The following is a 20,558-nucleotide window of genomic DNA, read 5'->3' on the forward strand; positions in this document are numbered from 1 at the left end:
TAAATTGCAAAAAAACTTACCTCAAAGCAACGAAAGCATCTGCAATGTTAAATTAAAATCCACATCAACAACCCTAGATATGGTTTCTAATTAACACGCAATTTCTTTTTTTTTTTTTTCACTTAATCAATGAAAATCATGCAATATGCAATGCAATATTACTAAATGACCTAATTCTAATGACATGCAATTTATAATTAAATGGACCTAATAACAATCTCTAAATGACATGCATTTCATGAATCTAATCCTATATGATATGTAATGACATTTTTTTTGTGTGTTTTCTTAATAAATGTGCAATCTATGGAATTAACTTATCCTAAGGCTTTTTTTGTATTTTTTATGAAATTCGAAATTAGAAAAATATGAAAATTATCTGGCTAAATTAAGATTCTACCTAACTTAAATTAAGGATTAAGTCATGCTGAACCCTAATTTAAACCGGGGTATTATCTTAACCTATCAACCTCTAACCTAAGATGCAGTCTATCTAAATCAATCTAAACTTAAAATGAAATATGCAATTTTATTCTAATGTGCAATGACGTGCAAAGGATGCCCTAATTCTATATGACATATGCATGATGATTTTGTTTTTTGTTTTTTTTAATTAGTTTAAAATGTCAAATAATTAAACATGCAATTTAAGCTAATAAAACAAAAATCTAACATCCTAAATTTATGCCTTTTTTTTTTTTTTTTTTTTTTTCATTTCGACAATTTAGAATAAATAAAAACGCTTAGTCTAAATATACAGATTACCCTAAAGAGTGCGATATTCTAATATGAAGCTAAACTAACTCAAACATATTTCAAGATAAAAAAAAAAAAATCAATCAAGATGAGACAAGCACCGAGCCATTCAAAATCATCAAAGATACCATATCCATTGTTCAAATTTGGAAACAATATCTACTCAACTTGGTTTTTTCGCTAGTAAAATCGATAAATTAATCTTAAGCCTTAAAGATCAAAATATCAATTTTATTCCCACGTGATTAATTATTCCATCTAAAGCCTTATAGATGGAATAAAAAATTATATGTGGTTGCGAATTAGGAAATAAATCCTAATTGGGAGATATGTCTATCGTACGTTAGATATCGCACGTTAGATACTAATAGACATATATTAGACAGTAAAATATGCATATATGCTAGAGATGTGCATCTTACCTAATCAAGGATATTCTTCCCAAATTTGAACCAAACACAATCAGATCGGGATCACAATGACGGTAGCGAACGACAAGCGATGGTTCGCGGTAGCGAGCAGCGATGGCTCCCGGACGGGAAGCGAGACCACATCGGAACTCGCAGCTGAACGGTGACTCGATCGTGGTGCTTGAGGTGCTCGATGGTGCTCACGACAGCAACCAGCGTGAGCTTTAGATAACCTGCAAAAGAAAGTAGAAATTCTCCCAAGTTGCAGAGGAGGCCAGCACAAGACGATCACTCATGAACCAGACCTACGGAAAGCTTCGAGGGTGCTCTTGGAATGTCGGGAACGTCGCAAGTCACCGAGACTGGCACGGCGATGGCTGCAACGTTGAGTTGGACTAGGAAACCACAAAGTAGCAACACTTTCTTTTGTCTCTTTCGGCTTAAGCCCCACAAGGCAAGGAGCACCGCCTCAAAGTCTCCTCCTTTCTCTATATTTATGCGTTGAGTAAGTGGATCCTTAAAATTCTGACTTCACCAGCCAAGCTCTCCTTTATATGTTGACCTCAAAGCCTTTTCTTTTTTATTTGCAGGACATGCGGATGAGGTGTCCATGAACGTGGATCTTCACGGTGGTGCTCATGAAGACTTCATGAATCATGACTCTCGAATGTGTTGGGCTTCTCGATCGTGAATTGTGAATTTCCCTGAGAAGGAAAATCCTTCCTTTCGTCTTTTTTTTTTTTTTTCTCTCTCCCTTCTGCTCACGTCCTCACCTTATCAGAATGAGGACAAAGTCCTTTGTTGACCTTGAATTGGGTTTTGCGAACACGAACTGGAACACAAGGCGGGTAGGGACGCAGTGCTCCTCGCTGGACTGGACTTGCTGGCGTCACTGGATGACCACTGGACTGAAGATCATTGGAATGTTATTTATTTTTGTGATCCCACATTTTCTCTTAAAGTTGCGACTATTCGACATAAGATTTTTCCACGCTTCGTACCCTTTCGTGACAACCGCCCATTGGTTACCGTTTTGATGGAAGACGGGATATAAAAAGGAACGTACGTTCATTTCGGATGGGTGATGACAAGGTCTAACTCAAACTCTCTCATTCAGAATACACCATCAGTACGAGAGTGAATTGGGTAGTAGAGTGTCACCAATTTTGTTTGATTTCAGGTTTTCTGACGAACGCGAACAAGAACAATGGCTGGAGGTTTGTCTTCGATTGATCCTGGCTTCCGCATATGAATCATTTTGTCTTACATTTGGTATCAGAGCGTGTTTATTGCCTCTGCCTTGTTTTTTTTGAATTTTTTGGTGTATTTTTCGGGCATTTTAGAGATGAACAGTAACTCGGTATTTTGAGGCCAAGAGAGAAACTCGCAAATTCCGGGCAAATTCCGGCGACCCACCCCTTGATTTCGGACCCATACAGTCGCACTGCCATAAGGAATATTAGTCAAGAGTTTTTCCGGTATATCGGTGTTTGCCGGAGGCTAATTGGGCGGCGAAAGTCATGGTGGTTGAGGATTTGCGTTTGAGGAGTTTTTCATCTGATTTTGGGGCCAATTTTTAATCATTTTCGCCGAAACTTGGACCCATGTGATTGTGCCGGCATGCTCTTCAAAACCCATTATTTATTTTTGTTTGAGATGGGCTGTCGGAGAAGAAACGGTCGGCGAAACCGCGGCAGAACGACGAAAAACGGCGAAGAAAAGCTTCTGTTCGCGCGAGGAAGAAGGCGCGTGGAGCCCACGCGCGCGCTGCGGTTGCAGGCGCGTGGATTCCACGCGCCACGCGCTCTCATGCGCGCTCAACCGTTGCGTGCGTGGGGTCCACGCGCGTGGCAGTTGCCAGTCGCGTGCGTTGCACGCGCCTGCGCGCTGAACCGCGCGCGTGCAAGCACGCGCCCGTGCGAATTTTGGTGCATGCTCGGCACGCGCCTGTCGTCCCCTCTTCTGCGGATCCTTTTTTTTACACTTTTGCCACAAAATTTTCATGTTTTTGCAATCTTGCCCTTGGCCAATTTATTTATTTACTGTTCTGCCCTTGATGTATTTATTTATTATGTCATTTTATACATGAAATTAAATGTCCAATGGTCCATATATTTAATTAATTAGGGAGTGGCCACAGCATCTTTAATTAATTAAATTATATATTAAAAGCCTCCGGATGATATTTAGAAATTGACATTGATTGTAATTAATTATATTAATATGATGAACTTTATCCCACAGGAATTTTCATTATATTAATATGATTAATTAGGATGAAATATCATATTATTTTTCTTAATTTACCCACAGGGATTAAGAAAAGGCATATAATATGGTAGTTTCTTCATGAAATAATTATGAATCTATTTAAATTAAAAACTTAGCCCACATGTAGTTTTTATGTTATGTGATTCATATTGTGACATGTTTACATTGGTAAAACATGATTTATTTATATTAGCCTCAAATTTTGTGACATAAGCATGATTATTTGATATGCAGTTTCGCAACCTGTGAATTTCTTTGAATTTAAGTTTGATGTTCCTATACTGAATGATGAGAACTATAAAGTTTGGAATGAGTCAGTTCTTCTTCAATTGGGGTGGATGGACATTGACTATGCTATAAGGAAATATGAACCACCTGCTCCTACTAATTCGAGCACTCCAGCTGAGATAGCTCTTTATAACCAATGGGAGCGGTCCAACCGCGTTTGTGCCATGTTTATAAGAGCTAAGATATCTCATAGTATTCGTGGTTCGGTTGCTCAGCATGGCAATGCTAAGGCTTTATTGGAGGCCATAGATGCGCAGCTTGAAAGTTCGAGAAGGCACATGCCATGACCCGATTATGAAGTTTTCATCATTGAAGCTCACTAGTGTTAGAGGTGTGCGTGAGCACATCATGCAAATGAGGAACATTGCAGCTCAGCTTAAGAACCTTGAGGTTGAGATATCTGAATCTTTCCTTGTGTATTATATTATGAACACTCTCCCACAACAGTATGCTCCTTTCAAGATCTCTTATAACACACATAAGAATAAATGGTCTATTAATGAACTCATGACCATGTGTGTTCAAGAGGAAGAAAGACTGGTTATGGAATTGGGAGAAAGTGCTCATTTGGCAACACAAGGAAAGAATAAGGGCTATGGCAAGCACAAGGGAAAAGGTAAAATACCTCCCCAAGCTGACATTAAGAAAGAATCCAAATGCTTCTTTTGTAAACGAAGGGGCATATAAGGAAGGATTGTGTCAAATTTAAGGCCTGGCTCGAGAAGAAAGGTAATCCAATCTCTTGTGTTTGTTATGAATCTAATATGACTGATGTAAGTCACAACACTTGGTGGATTGATTCTGGATCTACAATCCATATTTCGAATTCCATGCAGGGTTTTCAAAACCACAAGAAGCTAGTGGGAAGTGAACAAAGCATCTATTCAGGAAACAAGATGCGTTCGCATGTGGAAGCTATTGGGACATATAGACTAGTTCTCAATAGTGGTTTTGTTTTAAATTTGGAAAAGACCTTTTATGTTCCTAGTTTTTCTAGAAACTTAATTTCAGTTTCAAGACTTGTACCTTTGGGATACTCTTTTAACTTTTCAGATTTAAACTTCTGTTTATCATTTAAATATGAAATTGTCGGGAGTGGTACTTTGTCTGATGGTCTTTTTCGAATTAATTTACAAGACAATGCCTATTATGATGCGATGCATGTTCATGATAAAGCTGGTATAAAACGATGTGTTGTGAAAGAACATTCCTCTATGTTGTGGCATCGGAGATTGGGACATATCTCCATAGAAAGAATTAAGCGATTAGTAAATGATGGAGTATTCGGTACTTTAGATTTTACTGATTGTGATACTTGTGTGGACTGCATAAAGGGAAAGCAGACTAACAAGACAAAGAAATGTGCCAAGAGGAGTACAGAAATATTAGAAATCATACACACGGATATTTGTAGTCCGGATATGGACTCATGTGGTCAAAAATACTTCATCTCTTTCATAAATGATTACTCATGTTACATGTATCTCTATTTGATTCATAATAAGTATGAAGCATTAGATGCCTTTAAGGTATTTAAGGCGGAAGTAGAGAAACAATGCGATAAGCAAATTAAGATCGTGAGATCAGATAGGGGTGGAGAATTCTATGGTAGATACATTGAAGATGGACAAGCACCTGGTCCATTTGCAAGGTTTCTTCAAGAGCATGGGATAGTTGCCTAATATACTGTGCCTGGTTCTCCGGACCAAAATGGCGTAGCGGAAAGAAGAAATCGGACCTTATTAGACATGGTGCGTAGTATGCTTAGTAGCTCCAAACTTCCTAAATTCTTATGGACTGAAGCACTTAAGACATCAGTGTACATATTAAACCGAGTTCCGACTAAAGCTGTCCCAAAGACACCTTTTGAGTTATTTAAAGGTTGGAAACCGAGTTTGCATCATGTGCGCGTTTGGGGATGCCCGTATGAAGTGAGAGTTTATAATCCACAAGAAAAGAAGTTGGACCCAAGGACCATAAGTGGGTATTTCATTGGATATGCCGAAAGGTCTAAGGGATACATGTTTTATTGTCCATCTCACACCACTAGGATTGTGGAATCAAGAAACGCTAAATTTCTTGAAAATGACTTGATCAGTGGGAGCGATCGATCGAAGGACTTTGATCCTAAGAAAGATCATATAGATACTCAACCTTCCACCTCAAGTTTAAGATTGGTTGTTGCTCATAATGCCCCTTCAGTTCAACCGGCTATTGAACAACCAATCGTTGAAGTTCCACAACTCGCGATATTGATCTAGTAGATCCGGTTGTTCAGCAATTACCGTAAACTGTTGAACAACCGGTTGAGCAACACGCTCCTCAAGAGAATGTTGATGCAACATTGAGAAGATCTTCTAGAATAAAGAAATCGTCTATTCCTAGTGATTATATCGTGTATTTACAAGAGTCCGACTACAATATTGGAGCGAGAATGATCTGAAACGTTTTCACAAGCCATGGATAGTGATAAATCCAATTTGTGGTACAATGCCATGAAGGAAGAGATGAGTTCTATGGCATCTAACAAAGTCTGGGATTTGGTTGAGTGACCTGATGGTACGAAGGTCATTGGTTGTAAATGGGTCTTCAAAACTAAGAAGGATTCATTGGGTAACATTGAAAGATATAAAGCTAGACTTGTTGCCAAAGGATTCACTCAAAGGGAAGGAATCGATTACACGGAGACTTTTTCTCCTGTATCTAAGAAAGATTCTCTTCGTATTGTTTTGACTTTGGTTGCCCATTTTGATATGGAATTACATCAGATGGATGTGAAAACGGCGTTTCTCAATGGAGAACTAGAGGAGGAAGTTTACATGAAACAACCTGAAGGATTTTCCTCTAGTAAAGGTGGGCAATTGGTGTGCAAGCTTAAGAAATCTATATATGGCTTGAAACAAGCATCCCGTCAATGGTACTTAAGGTTCCATGAAGTCATCTCTTCATTTGGTTTTGTAGAGAATGTCATGGATCAATGTATATACCAGAAGGTCAGTGGGAGCAAAATTTGTTTCCTTGTGCTGTATGTGGATGATATACTACTTGCAACCAATGATAAGGGGTTGCTACATGAGGTGAAACAATTTCTCTCTAAGAGTTTTGACATGAAGGATATGGGTGAGGCATCTTATGTCATTGGCATTAAGATCCATAGAGATAGATCTCTAGGCATTTTAGGACTATCTCAAGAAACCTATATCAATAAGGTCCTAGAGAGATTTCGGATGAAAGATTGTTCGCCAAGTATAGCACCCATTGTAAATGGTGACAGGTTCAATTTGAACCAATGCCCGAAGAACAATCTATAAAGGGAACAAATGTACAACATTCCATATGCTTCTGCTGTTGGAAGCTTGATGTATGCTCAGGTTTGCACTCGACCTGACATCGCTTTTGCTGTGGGAATGTGATATTGCTAGTATGAGTACCTAGAGGGGGGTGAATAGGTATATAAAGAATTTTTCTCAAGCAATTGCACAATACTAGACAGTTGGAGAAAACGATAATCAAAGTAAGACTAAGAGAAGAGAAAATTTAACACGCGGTTTATAGTGGTTCGGCTTATATCAAGCCTACGTCCACTCTTCTTCACTGACAGCCTATTGGCTGGATTCCACTATGAACAAAGAGAGGTTACAGCACAGCTTTGCCTTGATTCCACAAAGTGTAGATGTTCTACCACACCTCCTCAAGATTTCTCACAAATATAGACTCTCTCTTTCGTATACAAGTATTTGCTCAAAGGATTTGTCTAAACAAAAAGGAGCTTCAGACTTTGGAATTCTTCTATCGCGCACCCCTTGAACAACTAAGACAGTCTTCCTTATATACTCCTTTATGACATCATACCCATTGGCACTTACCAAAGGAATTCCTCCAATCTACCCGTTAGACGGAATCAATTAGGAAGATTGTTCAAGCTATTAAAGGAACGTGTTGATAGCCCATCAATCCTGTTCGCCCATACAATTAGGATCTCGGTTTCCATAAGCAGAACCTTCCAATAATATTTAGGCAATCACCGGATCTTCAATTTATCGAGTCAATCTTCGATCAATTGAAGGACTCCGTTATGTCTTCTCCAGCCATGAGATCTTCTCCAGTTGATAAGGTTAAATCCTCAACGAAACATCCAGTTCTGGATAACCTTTCTTCAACGGATTAGAGACTGTCAATGAGGATAGACTTTGAGTCTTGAGTCTGGCTGTCACAAGGTCTTCAGACTTTAAATAGCAGATCTCGCAAGCCTTCGACTAGGCGATAGAAACGATTTGTCAACTTCAAAATACTTCAAGAAGATTTCTCCAACAATCTCCCCCTTTTGATGGTGACAAAACTTTCTGCAGATTTGGATATCTTTGACCCGCAAAACATTTCTCAAACACATATGCATATCTTATAGAGGTAAATGGCTTATGAGAATAACACTAGAATCTGCAACCACGGAAAATAAGTTAGTCCAAGTATAGGATGAAGCCATCCATAAGATATCAATATTAGTTAATAGAAGCAGTCAAGTCCAAGTCCAAGTCTAGTTCAGTTCTCATCCAGACACAAACCAAAGTCAAACAGATTCAAACCACAAAACAATCCAACAAACAATTAAAAGTTGAATGAAAGGTTTGTGATCAAATCTTGCATCTCTCCCCCTTTTGTCATCATTAAAAAGGATGAGATGAAGTTAAGATTGCTTGGGAACGCGGACAAGCTGGAAATCTTCCATAGACCGAACGATGCCTTCCGGCCTTTTAAAGTCTTCCTTTAGCTGTGCAATCTCCTCACTCTTGGCATTGGCCTGATTCGAATAGAGAGGGCTTGCATTTTATCATTCAATGAACAAGAAGAAGCTTGACCTTCATTCTTCAAGCTTTGAACTTCGCATCCCAAGGCATAAATCTGACCTCGCATCTCCAAAAGAATATCCATGATTCTGCGAAAATCTGTGCCATTATCAGTTTGAATACTTGCTTCGGCTCGATCTGATGGAGTAAATGCAGATGATGGTAGATCAGCATAATCTTGCAGGTTTGGCGATGAAACTTTATGACATTCTTCTGGAAATTGAGATGCATAAACATCCTCTGGGTCTGCTGGTGAGCGACTAACTCCTTCACTTGCATCAGGACATGAAGACTTCACTCCTTTCTCCTGATCTCCCATTGTTTCCATGCCTACAGGTGGAGAAGAGTGTTATTCAGGTTCTCCTTCTTCTCTTCTTTCTTCTTCAGGTCTTTTCTCCTCTGTTTCTTTTTCAGCTTCTATTTCTTCTTCTTCCTTCTCCTCTCGCTTCTTTCGTCATTTGCTCCGATTCTTTCGTGGAACAGACGACTTAAATTCTTCAAAGCCAATGCAGAGATGGTGATGTCTTCCTCATCATCTTCATCCTCAACAAGGAGAGCTCTTCTTCTCTTGGATGGAGCAACCATGGGCTCCTTCCCTTTTCTTTTAGCTGCAGAAGATATTTGATGAGATTTTGCAGGAGTCTTCTCCTTGAATTTCTCCAACTCCTTGCTCGGTTCCTTCGACGCATTTTGGTCACCATTTTCAGACCTACCACCATATGATCGCATGGTCGAACACAAAAGATTTGTGGAGGCTGAATATTCAGATGTCTGAATAACTTCGTAACAAGGCTTGGGTAAGGGAGTTTGTTGGAGAAATCTTCTTGAAGTGTTTTGAAGTTGACAAATCGTTTCTATCAGTCTAGTCTGAAGGCTTGCAGACTCGTTATTTAAAGTCGAAGACCTTGGGACAGCTAGACTCAAGACTCAAAGTCTATCCTCATTGACAAATCACTAATCCGTTGAAGAAAGGTTATCCAAAACTGGATGTTTCGTTGAGGATTTAACCTTATCAACTGGAGAAGATCTCATGGTGGAGAAGACATAAACGGAGTCCTTTGATTGATCGAAGATTGATTCGATAATTGAAGATCCGGTGATTGCCTAAATATTATTGGAAGGTTCGCTTATGGAAACCGAGATCCCGATTGTATGGGCGAACGGGATTGATGGGCTATCAACACGTTCCTTTAATAGCTTGAACAATCTTCCTAATTGATTCCGTCCAACGGGTAGATTGGAGGAATTCCTTTGGTAAGTGCCAACGGGTATGATGTCATAAAGGAGTATATAAGGAAGACTGTCTTAGTTGTTCAAGGGTGCGCGATAGAAGAATTCCAAAGTCCGAAACTCCTTTTGTTTAGACAAATCCTTTGAGCGAATACTTGTATACGAAAGAGAGAGTCTATATTTGTGAGAAATCTTGAGGAGGTGTGGTAGAACATCTACTTTGTGGAATCAAGGCAAAGCTGTGCCGTAACCTCTCTCTTGTTCATAGTGGAATCCAGCCAATAGGCTGTCAGTGAAGAAGAGTGGATGTAGGCTTGATATAAACCGAACCACTATAAACCGCGTGTTAAATTTTCTCTTCTCTTAGTCTTACTTTGATTATCGTTTCCTCCAACTGTCTAGTATTGTGCAATTGCTTGAGAAAAATTCTTTATATACCTATTCACCCCCCTCTAGGTACTCATACTAGCAATATCAATTGGTATCGAGCACGTGTACTTACTTTATTTGAAGTTTTTACTTCGTAGTAAAAGATCCATGGCTAGTATGCTAGCACCGGGGCTGATGGAAGGGCAAAGCAATACCAGACCACCCTACTTTGATGGAAAGGATTACAACATCCGGAAGAACAAGATGAAAGCTTTCCTTCGATCAAAGGATCCTCTCGGAATGGGACGTTGTAGAAAAATGAATTACTCCTACCACCGCATCAGTCTACGAAAGAGGAAAAGAAAGCGATGAAACCAGCGGAATGTCTCAGGAAGAAATAATCAAGAGACAAGCACTCGATGCAAAAGCAATTTACTCCTTATATTGTGCTTTATCACCAACTGAATATAATAGAATATCTTCTTGTGGTACAGCAAAAGAAGTTTGGGACAGATTGCATATCACCTATGAAGGAACAGTCGAGTGAAGGAAACAAGAATCAACATTCTTCTCGGTCAATACGAAGCCTTGAGAATGAAACCAGGAGAATCTATATCGACATGTTTAGTCGTTTTACAGATATTGTGAATGGTCTTGAAAATCAAGGTCAACCAACTTCGATCCCATGAAGGTAAACAAGCTACCGCATGGACTCTCCAGGATTGGAATCACATAAAGACTTCGATAAGAGAGACGCAAAGAATTATGCCACTATCGTCGACGAGCTAATTGGAACTCTTCAGTCTTATGAAGTGGAACGGATCAATGAAGATGAAGATCCAAAAGGTAAGAAATCCATTGCATTAAAATCAAATGATGATTCCGATGATACATATTCTGAAGAAGATATGGACGATGAGGAGCTTGCTCTCATGATAAGAAGATTCATAAAACTGAATAGAAAAGGAAGAAGGTTCAACTCAAAGAAACAAAGCTTTCAAAGACAGCAGACCAAGTCTCGTTGATGATGAGGAACCAAACAAAGACATAGTCCGCTTTGAATGTAAGAAAAATGGACACATCGGACTCCAACTTGTCCTCTTCGAAGAAGAAGAAAGGAAAAGCTGAAAGATTTCGAAAAGCTCTCAAAGCCGAAACACGGAGTGACACGAGTGTGAAGAAAGTGATAATGAATATGCCAATCTATGTCGATGGCACAATCGACTCGGACTGGATCGGACTCGGACGGTGAATTTGAGGCAAGTAATATTAAAATTCCTGTCAAAGTTTCTAAATATATTGATGAATTATGTTTTAGTCTTAAGACTTCTCTCAAAAGAATTTCCGAACTGAAAAAAGGAAAACTCAGCTCTAAAACAAAAGGAAAATGTTTTAGTAGAAAGAGTTAAAAGTCTAGACTTGATCAAGTTTCCACTCTTAAAGAAAATGAAGATAATCTTTTAAAAGAAAATGCTTTTTTAAAAACAGACTTATCAAATATCTCAAAGAAATTTTCAATAAGGTCCGAAAAACTTGAGAAAATTCTTTCAGCTCAAAGACCTTACTTCAATAAGTCCGGTCTAGGTATGACAGAAGAAACAATTCCCGATTGATTTTCATAAAGTAAAAGAAAGAATTAAGAAAAGACTTGAGAGAGAGGTTTACAAAAATCACTTCAAGAAAGTTTTTGTAAAATCTGTAGGTAGAAATGCTCTAAAATGTTCAAAATGCAACAGTCCGGATCACTTTGAAAAAGAGTGTCCTATGGTTTGGAAACTGTTAAGAGAATATGGGCTAATCTTGCTTATGTTACTAACACCAAAGGACCCAAGAAAGTTTGGGTACAAAGAAAGCTTGAGACTCTTTTTTAAATGCAGGTCACCGTCAAGAAAAATGTAAAGTGGTATCTTGACGGTGGATGCTCAAGACACATGACAGGAGACTCAAATTGTTTTATAAAGATTGCTCAAGTAAATGGTGGAAAAGTTTCATTTGGAGGAAACAAAGACAAAGGGAGTATTGTGGGATTTGGGCGTGAAAATTGGAAATCTCACAATAAGTAATGTTTCCTTAGTGGAAGGACTCAATTACAATCTTCTCAGCATTAGTCAATTGTGTGATACTGGTTTCAAGATCTTCTTTCAAGAAGGAATATGTTCGGAATCGCAAAGACTCTACTCGATCCTTCATGGGTCGTAGACATGGAAACATTTATCTTACGGATGTGAAACCAAATGAATCGCAATGTTTTATCTCAATTCAAGACGAAGCAAGCTTATGGCACGAAAGCTTGGTCATGTCAACATGAAGCAATTAGCCAAAATCTCATCAAAACAGCTTGTTCAAGGACTACCCAAATTACCTTATCAAAAGACTCGATCCATGCACTCCATGTATTCGGGAAAGCGGGTAAGAAATTCATTTAAGCCAATAAATCATGTCTCTACTAATCATGTACTACGGTTGCTGCATATGGATCTCTTCGGACCAACCAGAACACAGAGTATTGGAGGTAAGAAATATTATCTAGTAATTGTGGACGATTACTCCTGTGACATCCAGATTTTCGGGTTCTAATTTCGACTGGATAAATAGGGCCGTTGTTGTTCAGTTGAAGCCAGGGATTGTGAAATTGGGATGCAAGTGGGCTATATTGGTAGGGAAAAATACCAATTAGAATGACGAGGTGTTGAATGAAATTATGAGAGTCAATTTAAATTGAATCAAGAGGGATTAAGGTCCAATTGGGAAGAAAAATTAGCAAAATTCGTATGCCACCTCTACCCCATATTTTGGCCTACCTAAATGCTTCTAGAAGGGGCAAATTTGTCTTTGAATTGTGAGTGGATGACAGCCCATGGTGGCCCACGTGCGGATGACATAAGAGAGAGAGAGAGAGAGAGAGAGAGAGTGAGAGAGGAAAAAGGGGAAACCGGTTCCCCATTTCTTCCTCGTCGCTGCCTCTCTCCCCTGCATCTCCATCTTCTTCCCCTTTCTTTGGGGTTTCTTCTTCAGCAACAACCGAAGAAGCCGAAGCAGTAGCAGCGGCTTCGCCTGTCGCCGCCTCTCGCCGTCATCGTCGCACGCCGCAAGCACCGGAGCTGCTCGCGAACCCGAGCCCGCCGTCGTCTTGCCGTCCGCGCATCTCCGCCCCCTCCTCCCTCGGTTCGAACGAAACGGAAGCGAAATGAAGCGCAGCAACCATCGTCGGTTGAAGGAGCTGCGTGCCACGCCGGCTGTCGGACCGCCGCCTGCCGACCGACACGCCGCCGCTCCGCCGTTCGCCTCGCCCCGTCGAGCCGCCACCTCTCGTCCCGGCACTGTTTCGCCTCTGGTTTGGTCTCGTTCGGCCACCTCAGCCGCCGCCCGACCTCCTCCGGCCACCATCCGGCCTCACCGGAGTCCTCTCGCCCTCCACCGGCCTTGTCTAGCTCGAATCAACCCCAGATTCGCCCCTTCCAGCAAGCCGATCGAGAAGTCAGAAAATGGGTATCACAGAGGGTTTTGGCCCGTTTTGGCCATCTTCCCGAGCCCGGATGCTCGGCCCGCTTTGGGGAAAGTCGATCCTCGCGTGGAGCCCGTCGTTTTGAGTGAGTTTTACTCACTAATGCCTTCTTAGTTTGCTAATTACGCTTAAAGGTTGATTAGTGTTAATTAAGTGTAATTAGGTTGTTAGATTAGAATTGATTAGTGATTATTAGTTAATTGCTTTGCATATTAGTTGTGTAATTAGTGTAATTAGATAGAGAATTGCATGTAGTATTTATTGGATCCTTCTTGGGATTTTTCCCGTCCCTTATCGGGTGTTTATTAAGCGATTCGGGCCTAGGTGGTATTTTTAGGAATTAATTATTAATTTTCGAAATTAATTATTTAATTATTTATTTCCCGGAAATTCAATTGAGATGGCTAGTGACCGGGATTTTATGCTGATGATCATGGCGCAGTCCGTTTATTTAATTGGGCTTTATTTTGAGCTAAATTGAATTTTTAGTAATTAATAATTAATTTTCGAAATTAATTAATTAATTAATTATTTTTCGGAAATTAAGATTTTGATGGCCGACGACCGAAATCTCGTGCTGATCGTCGTGGTGTAGTCCGTTTATTTATTTGAGCTCCACGTTGTATGGAATTGAATAAATTGTGATATTTTAGGATTTACCCTAAATTGATTGAAATTGACCGAGATTGAATTGTTGATTGGTAAATGGCCAAGTATGTTATTCAGCGGTTATAATGCTTTGTTGAGTTGATTTAATTATTTGATTGAGAAATCGTTGGGTATTGGTTATCACCTGAATGGAAATACGTGGGCTCGGTGAATCGGAATATCACCTGGAGAATGCACGTGTATTCAGTGGTTGATTATGTCATCTTGGCGAAGAGGTTGCCTTAGAGAATGCTCGTAAATTGTTGAAAGTTGATCATGCCTGTGTGGTGATAGTTGATCATGCCTGTGTGGCGATAAGTGATCATGCCTGTGTGGCGATAGTTGATCATGCCTGTGTGGCGATAAGTGATCATGCCTGTGTGGCGATAGTTGATCATACCTGTGTGGCAATAGTTGATCATACCTGTGTGGCGATAAGTGATCATGCCTGTGTGGCGATAGTTGATCATGCCTGTGTGGCATAGATTGTGCCTATGTGGCCGTATTTCTATGTATCGATTATCGAAAGTGGTCGAGTGGGACCGTAAAGCCATTGAGTATCGAAAGTGGTCGAGTGGTGGACTGTGTCTTCCACCTTTGCTTAAGATGTGGTATGAGGATCGTAGTTCGTAATTGATGATTAAGATGGAATAATCGAATTGACCTAGAATGGTCCGTCTGACATGTAATCGACGAGGTCGATTGATCATTGCCTTGATTTGATGTTGCGAATTGGTTGATTGATTGGGAATGACCGTGAGTGGTCTTGTTGGCGTGTAATCGACTAAGTCGATTGATCGATGATTCGATCTGAGTGTGATTTGATGTGATTCATTGCCTTGATTTGATGTTGTAAAATGATCGATTGAATGAAAGTGACCGTGAGTGGTCTTGTTGACATGTAATCGACTAAGTCGATTAGATCGATGCTTCGATCTGTGATGTGATTGCTTGTGTGCCTATTTGATCTGTGCTAATCTGCAGGTGGAATCTGAGGCCAAGGTAAGTCCTTTGACTCATGTTGTGCATAGGCAGCCCTAAGGTGTATTAGTTTACTAATCGGGTCTTAGGAGGTAGAACTTGCTGAGACGTGGTCTCAGTGGTTATTGAATAACCATTTCAGGACCCGGATGAGGAGCCTAAGGAGCATGAATCTGACGAGGAGATCCTTGTTGAGGAACCCGAAGAGGAGTACGTGGAGGAGGACCCCGAGTATGACATCGAGTACGACCCGGATGAGGACCGAAATCCTATCCTGTCTTGTCGACCTTGTTTGCATGTAAAAAGTTGTAGTTGTGAATTTTCAGTGAGAAAAATGTATGGCCTGCTTTTCTATCCCATTGCTTTATTGTCGGGGATTTATAATCGTTTCCGCATGTGCTATAAAGAATGAAAGGGTCGGCGATACATAGTCCCGGGATATCGCATTTTAAAATCGACCAAGAGTAAGGGATGTGTGCGTGCCTGAGGGTCGGGGCGTGACAACTCCCGTTTTACTTGGGTATATTTCCTTGCAAGTAAGTCTGAAACCTTCTCGTATTTTGAAAAATTTGCTAAAAAGGTTCAAAATGAAAAATGATGTGTTATCTCAAGTATAAGAACAGATCATGGAGGTGAATTTGAAAATCAAGATTTTACAAAATTTTGTGATGAATCTGGCTTTAATCATGTGTTCTCCTCTCCATATACTCCTCAGCAAAATGGAGTTGTGGAAAGAAAGAACAGATCTCTTCAGGAAATGGCTAGAACTCTTTTAATTGAAAGCAAGATTTCTTCACGATTTTGGGCTGAAGCTGTTTCAACAGCTTGTTATATCATCAATAGAGTCTTCTTAAGACCTATTCTAGAGAAAACCCTTACGAATTGTTCAAAGATAAGAAGCCTATTGTTTCATACTTTCATGTATTCGGTTGCAAATGTTTTATATTGAAAAATGCAAAAGATTGAGTTGGTAAGTTTGAAGAAAGATCGAGATGAAGGTATCTTCCTTGGATATTCTATATCAAGCAAAGCCTTCGAGTCTATAACAAGAAGAGCCGATCCGTGGAGGAGTCAATGAATGTCAAATTTCAAGACTCAACGCAAGATGAATCAAGTCGACTCATCAAGAAGAGTTTGAACTGCTCCGAGATCTTCCAAAGCTTACAACTCAAGAAGCATCTCGACTGAAAACCAACTTCAAGATGTTCGTGAAGATCCAAACAAAGAAAGAGATCATCAACCATACGGATCAACGAGTAACCGGAAGCATAAGTCAGTCATCCCAAAGATCTTATAATCGGCGAAATGAATGAAGGAATTCGCACCAGATCCAAAAGGCGAGAAGAGTCTAGTCTTTGTGGCTCTCGTTTCTGAAATTGAACCAAAAAACATAGAAGAAGCTTTATCGATGAAAGCTGGATTGAAGCTATGCAAGAAGAGCTCAAACAGTTTAGCATTAATGATGTCTGGAAATTGACATCCAAACCAAAAGGTAAAACTGTTATTGGAGCTAAATGGGTGTTCAGAAACAAGATGAATGAGAAAGGAAAAGTCGTACGAAACAAAGCAAGACTCGTGGCCAAGGGATATACGCAAGAAGAAGGAATAGACTATGATGAGACTTACGCTCCAAAGTAGCAAGGTTAGAAGCTATTCGACTATTACTTGCGTTTGCTTGTTATAAGAATTTCAGGTTATTCCAAATGGACGTCAAAAGTGCCTTCCTAAATGGAGTCATCCAAGAGGAAGTTTATGTGGAACAACCACTAGGGTTTGAAGACCCAAAGAAGCGGACTCGGTCTTGGGATGAAGAAGGCTCGTATGGTTTAAAGCAAACACCTCGAGCTTGGTACGACAGATTAAGTAAGTTTTTAATACAAAATGGTTTTGTCAAAGGTAAAGTGGATACTACTTTATTTATCAAAAGGAGAACACAAGTTTCTTACTTGTTCAAATATATGTGGATGACATTATTTTCGGATCTTCTAATGAAAATATGTGCAAGAAATTTTCTAAGTCTATGCGGGATGAATTTGAAATGAGTATGATGGGAGAGTTAACATTCTTTCTTGGTCTTCAAGTAAAACAATTGAAGGAAGGAACTTTTATTTATCAAGAAAAATATGTTAATGATCTTGTCAAAAGATTTGGACTGGAAAAGTGCAAAAAGACCGACATACCGATGTCAAGTTCTTTGAAGATAGACAAAGATGAAGAAGGGAAGAAAGTTGATCAAAAGCTGTACGGGAGCATCATTGGTTCACTCCTTTATCTTACCGCTTCTAGACCGACATCTTGTTGAGTGTTTGCATCTGTGCTAGGTTTCAATCATATCCTAGAGAATCCCATCTCAGTGCTGCGAAACGCATCATTAAATACGTTGTTTCATCATCAAGCATCGGTCTTTGGTATCCTAAGAAGGGAGACTTTAATCTTCTGGGATATTCAGATGCAGATCTGGCCGGTTGCAGAGTTGATAGAAAGAGCACTTCGGGAACTTGCCGTTGCTTGGAAGCGGGGCAGTGTCTTGGTTTTCAAGGAAACAAAGCACCGTGTCTCTTTCAACAACGAAGAGAGTATGTAGCCACGGGAAGCTGCTGTTCGCAAATTCTATGGATAAAACAACAGCTAAGAGACTTTGAAATTGAAGACTCATGCACGGAGATTAATTGCGACAACACCAGCGCTATCAACCTCACCAAAAATCCAATTCTCCACTCAAGAGCAAAGTATATAGAGATTCGACATCACTTTATAAGAGACCATGTTCAAAATGGAGATGTTTCAATTCAATTTGTTGACTCAAAGAATCAAGCGGCGGATATATTCACAAAGCCTTTGGAGAAAAATCAATTTGAGTCTATACGCTCCGGACTCAACATTTTGAGGTATGAGGATATCAAAGTCTAAAGACTTTCAGACTCAGACTTACAAGACTTTATCTGAAAGACAGTCTTGGTACGCCCGTCAGACTGTAAGTCTTTCTCTCTTGAATCTCATCTTGAAAATGTACGATTGTCAGATTGTGTTTAAATTGTTGCTATATTTAATTGACGTAAATATTGCATCGTTTCATTTTCAAAAGGAAAGTTATTTTTGAAATGGCTATTTTTGCGGAAAAAGACAGTTATTTTGAAAAGGCATATTTTTATTTCCTTTATGACGGTTCGTTTATCCCTCTTTTTAACCGATCTTGAACTGTCGATTCTTCTTCACTTTTCTCTCAAAAACCCTAGAAAGCATCGATCCTCCATTCCCGTTTGTCTTCTTTGTTTAATCCTCAAAAAAAGTTGTCATCTTTCCTGGGAAAGTCAAGTAAGGAATCTTCCAAAAAAGGCGAGAAAGATGTCATCTTCAAGAAAGTCTTCGAGAATTGCAAGCGGGGACCACGGCGGATGAGTGAGGGCCTACGCACTTCGATCTTACTAAAGATGAAGTGACTCCCGAACAGCAAGCGAGCCCACAACATTCTCAACAGCGTCATTCTCCTCCATCTAGTCCTCAAGGCGTTGATCATCAACAACAGGAAGAAATCATTGAGGATGCAGACCCTATGTGTTAGAAGTCGAAAGAGGAAGATATTAGCCAATCAAAGTTTCCATTGCTCGGGCCACTCTTGAACTGGTGAAGGACAGGAGAACAGATGAAAAGATCACCTACTTAAGGATGGGTGCATTCAACATCTTGCTTCACAAGATTGTGATTAATTGCCTCCGACCGAAATCAACTTCCAAGACCGATGTTTCAAGTTCGGAGAGGCCAAGCCGATGTATGCCATTCTCTTTGGAAAAAGGTTTTCTCTCCCTCCCCCCGTGATGTTTCACATGTATAGAGCAATGATGAAGGACAGAGGTCAACTCCCTTACCCAAGCCTTGTTACGAAGTTATTCGGACATCTGAATATTCAGCCTCCACAAATCTTTTGTGTTCGACCATGCGATCATATGGTGGTAGGTCTGAAAATGGTGACCAAAATGCGTCTGAAGGAACTGAGCAAGGAGTTGGAGAAATTCAAGGAGAAGACTCCGCAAAATCTCATCAAATATCTTCTGCAGCTAAAAGAAAAGGGAAGGAGCCCATGGTTGCTCCATCCAAGAGAAGAAGAGCTCTCCTTGTTGAGGATGAAGATGATGAGGAAGACATCACCATCTCTGCATTGGCTTTGAAGAATTTAAGTCGTCTGTTCCACGAAAGAATCGGAGCAAATGACGAAAGAAGCGAGAGGAGAAGGAAGAAGAAGAAATAGAAGCTGAAAAAGAAACAGAGGAGGAAAGACCCGAAGAAGAAAGAAGAGAAGAAGGAGAACCTGAAGAACACTCTTCTCCACCTGTAGGCATGGAAATAGGGGGAGATCAGGAGAAAGGAGTGAAGTCTTCATGTCCTGATGCAAGGGAAGGAGTCAGTCGCTCACTAGCAGACCCAGAGGATGTTTATGCATCTCAATTTCCAGAAGAAGGTCATAAAGTTTCATCGCCAAACCTGTTGAAATTGCATCAGGATTTGATGTGCAAAGCACCTCCAATGATAATAATGTAATTACATGGTACCATCTTTTTTAACTTTTTCCCAGAAACTAATCAAGTACATAATAGAAGCATCAAAAGAAGATTAACGATAGTATATTCTACAACTGATGCAGCGTCATTAATGATTTCTCTATTAAGAGGCAGGGCAACCACGATTTGTGTAAAGTGAGCTAAGCATCCTCCAAAGAGTCCATGAAAAGCTTATCGCAACAGCCTCAACATTTTCAAACGCAGAGTAGCTTATCCACTCGTAAAACAGCGGGACTTAGAATTCACATCAAACGAACCGTCAAGATACAGCCAGCAGCAGAATCCAGTAGAGGTAATGAATTACGGGCGCCATGCATTGCGGACCCACCTCCCGTTTCAATCTAAATTGATGAAATGAGCTTTAACTCAAGGTGTCGGAGGAAGCACGAACGGGATACTTCGTCTTCCTTCAATGGCAAACCAAGAACAGGCTCCAACCCAGAATACGGTAGGACCTGCTCACCCTCCCTCACCTAGAAATTCAGCTCCTTTTCTTCAACGTTAACCTGGGCAACGCAGACTTCAGCCGTATCATCAAGCAGCCACTCAAGGCGGCGGAGGAGAAAGAAACCTGGGGCTAAGCCCACCAGAAGCGCTGGCCAGAAAATCGTACGGCGGATCTCTCGGAGGAGCTCGGTTGCCGCCGCCGCCGCTCGCCGGCCGCGCGAGTCGAGAAGCGGAGCAAAACCGTCCAGGGGGT

General features: G+C 40.4%; 1 protein-coding gene across 3 annotated transcripts in view; it reads right to left on the reverse strand.

Annotated features, from left to right (window-relative positions):
• Positions 1-20,558, reverse strand: part of LOC104426602 (protein WHAT'S THIS FACTOR 9, mitochondrial) — a 72,862-nt gene extending 52,304 nt beyond the window's left edge. For 2 of the 3 annotated variants that reach the window (XM_010039709.3, XM_039305462.1), the window contains exon 1: positions 20,187-20,558. The gene's annotated coding sequence lies outside the window, so the exon portion shown is untranslated. The remainder of the gene's footprint in view (positions 1-20,186) is intronic. The other variant, XM_039305463.1, reaches the window with a different exon arrangement.

Source organism: Eucalyptus grandis, chromosome 11, assembly GCF_016545825.1.
Source record: "Eucalyptus grandis isolate ANBG69807.140 chromosome 11, ASM1654582v1, whole genome shotgun sequence".
Taxonomy (NCBI): Eukaryota; Viridiplantae; Streptophyta; class Magnoliopsida; order Myrtales; family Myrtaceae; genus Eucalyptus; species Eucalyptus grandis.